The sequence below is a fragment of the Oncorhynchus tshawytscha genome, linkage group LG04, assembly GCF_018296145.1.
Source record: "Oncorhynchus tshawytscha isolate Ot180627B linkage group LG04, Otsh_v2.0, whole genome shotgun sequence".
Taxonomy (NCBI): Eukaryota; Metazoa; Chordata; class Actinopteri; order Salmoniformes; family Salmonidae; genus Oncorhynchus; species Oncorhynchus tshawytscha.
In genome coordinates, this window is record NC_056432.1 from 7,979,736 (window position 1) to 7,992,459 (window position 12,724).

Below are 12,724 nucleotides of genomic sequence, written 5' to 3' on the forward strand. Positions count from 1 at the left end.
ATGGACATTTGTGCCAGCATCACTATCTGAGAGAGAGAGAGAGAGAGAGAGAGAGAGAGAGAGATGGAGAGAGAGAGAGAGAGAGAGAGAGAGAGAGAGAGAGAGAGAGAGAGAGAGAGAGAGATTAAACTGCTAAGCATATTTGGATGTAAACACAAACTCCTCTCAGTAAGCCTTACCAGCTTCAGCTTTTCGTTGTGAGGATTCTGTGTTGAATTTCTGTCAAAGCAATTAATCACTGGTGCCATTTAGACATGTTTGAGTCATAATACGGAGTAGTATAATGCCAGTGGTGCTATTATGCATTGTCATTGCCACAGCGTGCGTCATGTCATTGAACGGTAGCAGTGAGACATCTGTCCCGCCTATCTTCACCCTCATCTGAAAACACTAGAACATTTGGGTTTTGGGTTTTGGGTTTAAGCAGAGAAATCAGTTTACCTGTGATACCTGTGTAAATGTTGGACTGTCATGCTCCGAGGCTCCGAGTTATCGGGGGAAAATTCTCAAAATGAAAAATAAATTGAACCACGATAGAAGAAAAAAAGGCAGAGAGCATCACTTGAGGGGACTGCTGTGAAGGAAATCACTAGATTCAGAACATGTGAGATTGTGACATTACATTCATACATTGATACATTCCAAGTGTAAGCCAAGTGATGTGTGGGCCAATTACAAGGAAATACAATTTAGAGACACATGCCTAGGCACGCGTCCTGATTGGTTTAATGCTGACAAAGCTAAAAGCTTTGAAGTACAGGTGAAGAGCAATTATAATCACTGTCCTCTTCCCTCTCCCTCTATTCAGTCCCCCCGCCCCTCTTCCCTGTCCCTCTAATCAGTCCCCCGCCCCTCTCTCTCTCCCTCTATTCAGTCCCCCGCCCCTCTCCCTATCCCTCTATTCAGTCCCCCGCCCCTCTTCCCTATCCCTCTATTCAGTCCCCCGCCCCTCTCTCTCTCCCTCTATTCAGTCCCCCGCCCCTCTTCCCTATCCCTCTATTCAGTCCCCCGCCCTCTCTCTCTCCCTCTATTCAGTCCCCCGCCCCTCTTCCCTGTCCCTCTATTCAGTCCCCCGCCCCTCTCTCTCTCCCTCTATTCAGTCCCCCGCCCCTCTTCCCCTCTCCCTCTATTCAGTCCCCCGCCCCTCTCTCTCTCTCTCTCTCTCGCTCTCTCTCTCGTCCCTCTCTCTCTCTCTCCTATCCCTTGTTCCCCTATCTAGCCAGGAGGGTGCAATTGGAACATTCTGTCTGCACAGCATGCTTCACACACACACACACACACACACACACACACACACACACACACACACACACACACACACACACACACACACACACACACACACACACAAAACCTCTTTAGAGTAGAAGAAGCATTCTCCTCGACCATTGCAGGTGATGCAATAATACAACGTGGCACTCTTTTGGTGCAGGTGTGTGATGTGGATTTTACACACACACACACACACACACGCGCACGCACGCACGCACACACACACACACACACACACACACACACACCAATCAAGTAGATGGTCACAAGGCTGGAGAAACGTTCAACGATGCAATTGGCAATCCTCAGTAGTTCTATCCTCAAAATGCTTTTAAAATGTTGTGTCTTACATTACAGAGAAAGTGCTTGGGGTGACCTGTAACCGTTGTATTGATCAACCTCCATTTGTGCCGTCCCAGATATGAATGCCCTCTTCAAGGCAATCATTCGTCTAATATGAACCTGCCAACCACTCTCTGTAAATCAGATAAAGAACCATCACTTGGCTAATTAACACCACTCCAAAATGACTGACACTGACCACAAAGAAAAAGCTCTCTCCCTCGCTCACCGTCGCAGCTATGAACCATTACCAGGAATTTCTGCTGTCAAGACAGCTTCTCCTTCAAATAGATAGGTCTCTCGTATAATGGCCAAATTCACTTTGAATGTTTTACATTATTGTCAACAACTTTCTGTTTGGCTTACAGTGCCTTCAGAAAGTCTTCAAACCGCTTGGCTTATGACACATTTTGTTGTTGTTTACAGCCTTGTTTTGTTGTTGTTACAGCCTTGTTTTGTTGTTGTTACAGCCTTGTTTTGTAGTTGTTACAGCTTTGGTATGTTGTTGTTACAGCCTTGTTTTGTTGTTGTTACAGCCTTGTTTTGTTGTTGTTTACAGCCTTGTTTTGTTGTTGTTACAGCCTTGTTTTGTTGTTGTTACAGCCTTGTTTTGTTGTTGTTACAGCCTTGTTTTGTTGTTGTTTACAGCCTTGTTTTGTTGTTGTTACAGCCTTGTTTTGTTGTTGTTTACAGCCTTGTTTTGTTGTTGTTACAGCCTTGTTTTGTTGTTGTTACAGCCTTGTTTTGTTGTTGTTACAGCCTTGTTTTGTTGTTGTTACAGCCTTGTTTTGTTGTTGTTACAGCCTTGTTTTGTTGTTGTTTACAGCCTTGTTTTGTTGTTGTTTACAGCCTTGTTTTGTTGTTGTTACAGCCTTGTTTTGTTGTTGTTACAGCCTTGTTTTTTGTTGTTACAGCCGTGTTTTGTTGTTACAGCCTTGTTTTGTTGTTGTTTACAGCCTTGTTTTGTTGTTGTTTACAGCCTTGTTTTGTTGTTGTTTACAGCCTTGTTTTGTTGTTGTTACAGCCTTGTTTTGTTGTTGTTACAGCCTTGTTTTGTTGTTGTTACAGCCTTGTTTTGTTGTTGTTTACAGCCTTGTTTTGTTGTTGTTTACAGCCTTGTTTTGTTGTTGTTAAAGCCTTGTTTTGTTGTTGTTACAGCCTTGTTTTGTTGTTGTTTACAGCCTTGTTTTGTTGTTGTTACAGCCGTGTTTTGTTGTTGTTACAGCCTTGTTTTGTTGTTGTTACAGCCTTGTTTTGTTGTTGTTGCCTCTACTACGATGATGAAGTGAACACATGTTTTTAGACATACAGAAATATCTCATTTGCATTAGTATTCACACCCCTCAGTCAATACATTTTACAATCACATTTCTGGGTAAGTCTCTAAGAGCTTTGCACGTCTTGATTGTACAATATTTGCACGTTATTATTTTTGTTAATTCTTCAAGCTCTGTCAAGTTGTTTTTTTAATATTTGTATTTATTAAGGATCCCCAATATCTGCTGCCAATGGGGTCTTGCTAGACAACCATTTTCATGTCTTGCCATAAATTTTCGAGACAATTTAAGTCAAAACTGTAACTGTGCCATTCAGGAACATTCAATGTCATCTTAGTAAGCAACCCCAGTGTATATTTGGCCTTGTGTTTTAGGTTATTGTCCTGCTGAAAGGTGAATTTGTCTCTCAGTGTCTGTTGGAAAGCAGACTGAACCAGGTTTTCCTCTAGGATTTTGCCTGTGCTTAGCTCTATTCTGTTTATTTTAATCCTAAAAAACTCCTTAGATCTTGCCGATGACGAGCATAACATGATGCAGCCACCACCTTGTGCTTGAACATATGAAGTGTGGTACTCAGTGATGTGTTATGTTGGATTTGCCCCAATCATAACGCTTTGTATTGATGACATAATGTGAATTTCTTAGCATTTTTGGGTGGGTGAGGTGGGGCAGTTTTTCTTTAGTGCCTTATTGCAAACATCATGCATTTTAGAATATTTTTATTCCGTACATGGTTAAATCCCTAAAGCCGTTTCCTTCCTCTCCGGCAACTGAGTTGTATCTTTGTAGTGACTTGAGTCTATTGATACATCATCCATAGTGTAATTAATAACTTCACCATGCTCAAATGGATATTCAATGTCTGCTTTTTTAAATTTTTACCCCTCTACCAATAGGTGCCCTTCTCTGTGAGGCATTGGAAAACCTCCCTGGTCTTTGGTGTAATCTGTGTTTGAAATTCATTGCTCGATTGAGGGACCTTACAGATAATTGTATGTGTGGGGTACAGAGATGAGGTGGTCATTCAAAAATCATGTGAAACATTATTAGTGCACACAGCGTGAGTCCATGCAAGTTATTATGTGACTTGTTAAGGAAATATTAACTCCTGAACTTATTTAGGCTTGCCATAAAAACAGGGTTGAAAACAATGCCTATTGATTCAAGACATTTCAGCTTTTCATTTTGTATTCATTTGTAAAAATGTCTAATGCCCTGGAGTCGATATGTTCACCCCTGCGGAAATTAAAATAGCATAATAAAAAGATCCCCATAAAAAAAACATATCTGCGGTAAAAGGTGACAGAGATTGAGCTGTGTTTGTCAGACCATGAGACTTCCCGAAAATCGGTCTTCTCACAAAACCGTATGTGGCGTCTTAACAATTAGACTCAGTTGTTCTCCGTTTTGCTCTACGACCCCCAAAAGCTTCTTGGGACTCATCTGAAGTCGGTACAGCCGATCTGCCAACTTCTGTCTGTAGCGTCCCAACAGTTTGAGTTACACACTAAGGTGAGACTGTCACGTACATGTCGATTGTTGTGCTCTAGGATGCCCACAGGCCTCATAGGACTCGTCCAAAGGTCCCTCGGTACCAGTTGAACAAAAAAAAATGGAAATACATCATACAGTCTATGGAGACTTTTTAGTGCCAAAAATATGGGGTTAAATACATGTAAAAAATTATATGTATATATCAAAATAAATAACAAATGTTACCTGATCTCTCAGATATAGGACAGACACTTCTTAATTTTTTAAAACATTTTTGGGGGGGACTATTTATTTTGATACAACCAGGCAAGTCAGTTAAGAACAAATTCTTATTTACAATGACAGCCTAGGAACCGGTGGTTAATTGCCTTGTTCAGAGGCAGAATAAACGATTTATACCTTGTCAGCTCGGGGATCCATTCTAGCAACCTTTCGGTTACTGTCCCAATGCTCTAACCACTAGGCTACCTGCCGTCCCTAACAACTACCTGGTGTTCCATTCAGTGAATCTGTTATTCAATGTGATTGTGTGGGCTAGTAGTAGTAAGGCCCCCCAAAAAATGTATACATGTTTTTTAAATATATTTTTTATACTTCAAGAGGTCTTAAAATTCTAAATCAATTAACAAAATGATCCTTGATATGACCTTCTTAAAACAATTCCATATAGCTTAGTAGATGGGATCCCCCATCTGTATCTCTCTCCAGACATGTGTATCTCTCTCCAGACATCCATATCTCTCTCCAGACATGTGTATCTCTCTCCAGACATCCATATCTCTCCCCAGACATGTGTATCTCTCTCCAGACATGTGTATCTCTCTCCAGACATGTGTATCTCTCTCCAGACATCCATATCTCTCTCCAGACATCCATATCTCTCCCCAGACATGTGTATCTCTCTGCAGACATGTGTATCTCTCTCCAGATATGTGTATCTCTCTCCAAACATGCTTTCTCTCTCCAAACATGCTATCTCTCTCCAGACATGTGTATCTCTCTGCAGACATGTGTATCTCTCTGCAGACATGTGTATCTCTCTCCAGATATGTGTATCTCTCTCCAAACATGCTATCTCTCTCCAGACATGTGTATCTCTCTCCAGACATGTGTATCTCTCTCCAGACATGTGTATCTCTCTCCAAACATGCTATCTCTCTCCAGACATGTGTATCTCTCTGCAGACATGTGTATCTCTCTCCAGATATGTGTATCTCTCTCCAAACATGCTATCTCTCTCCAAACATGCTATCTCTCTCCAGACATGTGTATCTCTCTCCAGACATCCATATCTCTCTCCAGACATGTGTATCTCTCTCCAGACATGTGTATCTCTCCCCAGACATGTGTATCTCTCTCCAGACATCCATATCTTTCTCCAGACATGTGTATCTCTCTCCAGACATGTGTATCTCTCTCCAAACATGCTATCTCTCTGCAGACATGTGTATCTCTCTGCAGACATGTGTATCTCTCTCCAGATATGTGTATCTCTCCCCAGACATGTGTATCTCTCTCCAGACATCCATATCTCTCTCCAGACATGTGTATCTCTCTACAGACATGTGTATCTCTCTACAGATATGTGTATCTCTCTCCAAACATGCTATCTCTCTCCAGACATGTGTATCTCTCTCCAAACATGCTATCTCTCTCCAGACATGTGTATCTCTCTCCAGATATTCATATCTCTCTCCAGACATGTGTATCTCTCTCCAGATATGCGTATCTCTCTCCAGACATGTGTATCTCTCTCCAGACATGTGTATCTCTCCCCAGACATGTGTATCTCTCTCCAGACATCCATATCTCTCTCCAGACATCCATATCTCTCTCCAGACATGTGTATCTCTCCCCAGACATGTGTATCTCTCTCCAGACATCCATATCTCTCTCCAGACATGTGTATCTCTCTACAGACATGTGTATCTCTCTACAGACATGTGTATCTCTCTCCAAACATGCTATCTCTCTCCAGACATGTGTATCTCTCTCCAAACATGCTATCTCTCTCCAGACATGTGTATCTCTCTCCAGACATGTGTATCTCTCTCCAGACATGCTATCTCTCTCCAGACATCCATATCTCTCTCCAGACATGTGTATCTCTCTCCAGACATGCGTATCTCTCTCCAGACATGCATATCTCTCTCCAAACATGCTATCTCTCTCCAGACATGTGTATCTCTCTCCAGACATGCGTATCTCTCTCCAGACATGCGTATCTCTCTCCAGACATGCTATCTCTCTGCAGACATGCCTATCTCTCTCCAGACATGTTTATCTCTCTCCAGACATGTGTATCTCTATCTCTCTCCAGACATGTGTATCTCTCTCCAGACATGCTATCTCTCTGCAGACATGCGTATCTCTCTCCAGACATGTGTATCTCTCTCCAGACATGTGTATCTCTCCCCAGACATGTGTATCTCTCTCCAGACATGCGTATCTCTCTCCAGACATGCATATCTCTCTCCAGACATGCTATCTCTCTCCAGACATGTGTATCTCTCTCCAGACATGCTATCTCTCTGCAGACATGCCTATCTCTCTCCAGACATGTTTATCTCTCTCCAGACATGTGTATCTCTATCTCTCTCCAGACATGTGTATCTCTCTCCAGACATGCTATCTCTCTGCAGACATGCGTATCTCTCTCCAGACATGTGTATCTCTCTCCAGACATGCGTATCTCTCTCCAGACATTCATTATGACTATCAAAGACCCAGCCCCTCCCGCTCTCTGAAACCACATTAGCTGGACAGAGGCCTGGTGAGTTTGGGATTAATCGGACTGATAGAATGTCTGGCAGTGTCTGGCTAAATGCAATCTGACAGCTAAATGATTCTCCCAGATCTTGCAACTACCTGAATGATTTTAGTGAGCTCTCTGAACAGCCGCCGCTTGACAATGACTCTTTTATTTATTGTTGAAATAATTTTGGCATTGACAAAAGGCATTACTTCGATTAAATGCCTCCCCCTCTGTTCAAATAGGCCCTGCCTGGGCTGTCAATCATAGGCTTGCTTTGCGAGGCGATAGACATAACAGGTCATTATGGCTGTAACCCCCAACCACAAACCACTAAATCATGTCCTGAGCCAATGGAGGCATTCCCCTCTGCAATGAGAAATATAGATTAGCTCCATCAATGTTTTTCATGCACTATGGAATGGCTTTAAATCCAATATTTAATACACCCTAAATATAAAGGTGTTTAACATGACAGAGCACAAGCAAACCAATATCTTATTAATATTGATCTGTGTCAGTTGACTGGTTGAAATTTTAAAGCAGTGTGCTCAATTTGTGGCTTTAATTTCCTTGCTAGAGATCGTTGGGGAAAGATTCATTTAGGCCTATGTTCACCTTGACAGGTGAAGAAAGCACTGTATTCTGATGATGTAAAAAAAGAAAGAAGGGGGATAATCACAGTCAATATCCACCACAGTATACAATACACAAACATCTAGAGAACTACAAAATAACCAAAAATCACAAAAAACAAACAAAAAAAACAACGCCAAACTTTGAGACGGTTATTTTTTAAACAGCTGTTGAGTTACCTCCGCCTTACAGTCTGCCAGTTTTTTTACAGTCCGACATTTATTCTTATTACATTGCAGAGGGGGAGATCGAAACGTATAGTAATCAGAAAACTGCTAGCACATCAATCACCGGAGGAACACATATAAGACCCTGTTCTGTACAGCGAGAAGAGAATTAGACAAATAAATGATTGCCTCAGGTCCAGTACGGCCGAGGCTATTTGTTTTTGGGGATGATAAAAGTGAAGTCGTATTTGTGGAGACAGAGAGAAGATGTTGGGCTGGAGAAAGCCAGTGTTTGTTTGGGTGCCTGTGGGACTAGGGGTGAATTTCTCATCAATGGCCAGCCAATAGGCCTACTCCCTCCGTGGAACGAAAAGTGAACGTGATGGAGGGCCGGAGCGGTTGCCTGAAAGACATGAAAGACAAGGTATGTGCAGGGGTTTGGAAGGGAAGGGCCATTGGGGTTCTGTTAACCCACCCCCAGGGATACAGATCATTGATCCCCAATCGACTCACCAATCAGCACCAACAATCAACACAGGAGGGCCTGCATGGGTCTGTATGTATGCCGGCTCACAGTAAATCTCAATTGCGACCTTAGTACAACTAAGGTTAAAGTCTATTGGTGTAATGGCAAAGGTGTTGGACTGATAGTCACAGGACCAGGGTAAAGGTTAGAGTCTAAGTCTGGCTAAGCCCCGAATCTACTACAATATACTTATTTTAGAACTACTGGAAGAAAAGTACATAAACTATACAGTGTTACTTACACACAAAGTGTTTTGTTTGCTTATCCGTGGTGTCCTCTGATACTTTTGCAAATGTCATGACACTAATAGAATTGGTACTGTAGATGTGTTGTTGACAATCCCGCTTTCTCTGAGAGACTTGTGACTTCCCTCACACACAAACTGGGCTTTCTGTTAAAGTTAGCAGGTGTAATATGAGTAGCAAGACCTGAAGTATCCATATGACTATTCTACTATATTCAAACTCAACCCATTAGTATTGGATACACGAAGATCCATCTGGCTCTGGCAAACTGAACTATGCCCAGTCACAAAATGAAACAATCAAACATTGCTGTCTCTTATATCCTCCACCTTTTGAAGACTGATATATATATATATAAAAATCCACCAACAAGCGTTGCATCTGACCAGGGTGACACCATCAGTCTGCTGAATAATATGTGCCACAAGAGCTCTGTAATGTTGCCTGTCTCCAGCAATAAAAGCCAACCGGTGTCTTGGCACTGTGACACTTTGATGTAGAATGCTAGGAGAGTTCTACTGTTGTGTAGAATGTTAGGAGAGTTCTACTGTTGTGTAGAATGTTAGGAGCGTTCTACTGTTGTGTAGAATGCTAGGAGAGCTGTATTGTTGTCCCTGCTCCAGTTGTTTACTTTTTACCACGACCTGAGAGGGGAGACAACAGAGACAGACAGGAGCGCATGGTGGCACCAGATGCTGGTGCAGGTGCGTGGTCAGAGATCTGGCGGTGGCGTCCATCTGGCCGTCGTGTTGTCACAGAGGGATGGCCAGGCCCCCAAGGCACACTCTGGCTCATTAGACGCCACCCTGGGTGCTGCGGCTGTGGTGATCACAGTGGAGGACGCCGCCCGACAGCCCATCAAACAGGAAGGAGAACAGATGGAGGAGAACATCTCCCTGTGTCCCTCCGTGACGACCGCACGTCAGACCCCCTCCACATTTCAACCCTCAAAGAATTTTAGTCAGCAGCTTTCTCAGACGCACGCTGAAAAACACTGGAGCTCTGCCCAGTTACCTGGACAGCTGTGAGTCACCCGATCAGAAACCCTGTTTCCCAACACTAAAGACTATCATCAGAAGAGCTCTGGCCAACACTTTGAGCCTGATTCCTCTCTAGGTTTCTTCCTAGGTTCCGGCCTCTGGCCACCTCTTTGAGCCTGATTCCTCTCTAGGTTTCTTCCTAGGTTCCGGCCTCTGGCCACCTCTTTGAGCCTGGTTCCTCTCTAGGTTTCTTCCTAGGTTCCGGCCTCTGGCCACCTCTTTGAGCCTGGTTCCTCTCTAGGTTTCTTCCTAGGTTCCGGCCTCTGGCCACCTCTTTGAGCCTGGTTCCTCTCTAGGTTTCTTCCTAGGTTCCTTACTTCTGGGGAGTTTTCCCTTGCCACTGTGCTTCTGCTCTGCATTGCTTACTCTTTAGTGTTTTAGGCTGTAGAGTACTTTGTGACCACTGCTAAAAAGGGCTTCATGAAATAAATGTGATCGGTCAGAAAGAAAAATTATTTGTCTATTGGGGCATTGCGATTTACAGTATATTTTATTAACAAAGCAATTTAAAAAAATATATTTTACTCTATTCAATGTCTCCCTATCACTATCAGTGACAGAATGACAAAGAATAATACCGCTGTTGTGTTTACGGTAATGGAAAATAACCATCCCCTAGTCAATACTAACCTAACAGGGATCCCACTTATTGTCCTTCATTGATCCTCACTGAGGTCCTACAGACGTGTAATGGAAGCCATTAATACAGCTCTGTAATAAATTAGTCTGGTTTGAGACATCGGCCCTTCCAGCTCTTGAAGCTTACAATTGGCTACATGGATGGACATCCAATAGAAAACAAGTGTCATGTAAAAGGATAGCAGTTTGATTTCCATACTACCCACTGGGCAAAAACTGGTTGAATCAACGTCGTTTCCACGTCATCAACATCAGGGAATTTCAGCTTTTATTTCCTCCCTTTTAACCTAAATCCAATGACATTGTGACTTGAGATGATGGACAACATCAAAATACAGTGACAACCGCCCTCTAAGAGTGGAGTGCAGTCTGTTTGACAGAGCTGCTTATCAATAGCACATCTCCTTTATTACATATCATGAAATGGGGACAGATTTCTTGATGCATTTTAAATGGTAAGTCTTTCTCTGTGTTTGGATATGTACGGTGCTGCAGGATAAATCTATATTGATGATTCTGAAGCTCCTTTGGGAGAGAGAGGATGAGAAGCGATCCTCTAGTATATCGAGTTCTGGAATTGCTTTTGTAATATTGTTTGGCAAAACGGCTATGAAATATTGTTTTGTTGTTGATGTAGGTTCCAGAAGATGCCGACCGTACCTTTTGAGACATGGAGCAAGGAATCTTTTTTTTTTTTGCACCTGTTGTTATTGGAAACAATTTCGTGCTTGTGCAATGCCAAACAAAATCAATCTTTTCTTTTCAGAGCCCGGGGTTGTCACGAGACACAGTGCCTTCAGAAAGTATTCACACCCTTTGACCTTTCATTTTGTTGCAAAGAGGGATTCAAATGGATTGAATTGTCAATTTTTTGACAACGATCTAAACAAAATAGTCTGTAATGTTAACGCAGAAGAAAAATCCAAACATTTGTATGAAAAAAAATAGAAAAATTAATATATCTAATTTACAAAAGTATTCAAGCCCCCTAAATCAATACATGTTAGAATCACCTTTGGCATCGATTACTGCTGCGAGTCTTTCTGGGTGTCTGAGAGCTTTCCACACCTGGATTGTGCAACATTTGCCCATTATTCTTTCAAAAAATATTCAAGCCCTCTCAAATCGGTTGTTGATCATTAGACAACATTTACAGTACATTGATTTTCCAGCAGATTCAAGTCATAAAATTAACTCGGCCACTCAGGAACATTCATTGTCTTCCTGGTAAGCAACTCCAGTGTAGATTTGTCATTGTGCTTTAGGTCCTTGCCCTGCTGACAGGTGAATTCATCTCACAGTGTCTTGTGGAAAGCAGACTGAAACAAGTTTTTCTCTAGGATGTTGCCTGTGCTTAGCTCCATTCCATTAATTTTTTTATCCTGAAAAACTCCCCAGTCCTTAAGGATTACAAGCATACCCATAACATGATGCAGCCACCACTATGCTTGAAAATATGGAGAGTGGAACAGAGTAATATATTGTATTGGATGTGTCCCAAACATAAAGTATCACTTTGTATTCAGGACAAAACGTTAATTGCTTTGCCACATTGTTTGCAGATTTACTTGTTGCAAACAGGAAGCCTGTTTTGGAAAGTGTTGTTTCTGTACAGACAACCTTCTTTTCACTCTGTCACTTAGGTTACTATTGTGGAGTAACTACAATGTTGTTGATCCATCCTCAGTTTTCTCCCTTCACAGCTATTAAATTGTTTAATTGTCACCATTGATTGTCACCACCCTATTACTAGCCTGTTCAACCTCTCTTTCGTGTCGTCTGAGATTCCCAAAGATTGGAAAGCAGCTGCGGTCATCCCCCTCTTCAAAGGGGAGACACTCTTGACCCAAACTGCTACAGACCTATATCTATCCTACCCTGCCTTTCTAAGGTCTTCGAAAGCAGAGTCAACAAACAGATTACCGACCATTTCGAATCTCAGCATACCCTCTCTGCTATGCAATCTGTTTTCAGAGCTGGTCATGGGTGCACCTCAGCCACGCTCAAGGTCCTAAACGATATATTTTAACCACCATCGATAAGAAACATTACTGTGCAGCCGTATTCATTGATCTGGCCAAGGCACCTGCCCGCCTGTCCAACATCACTACTCTGGACGGCTCTGACTTAGAATACATGGACAACTACAAATACCTAGGTGTCTGGTTAGACTGTAAACTCTCCTTCCAGACCCACATCAAACATCTCCAATCCAAAGTTAAATCTAGAATTGGCTTCCTATTTCGCAACAATGTATCCTTCACTCATGCTGCCAAACATACCCTCGTAAAACTGACCATCCTACCAATCCTCGACTTCGGCGATGTCATTTAC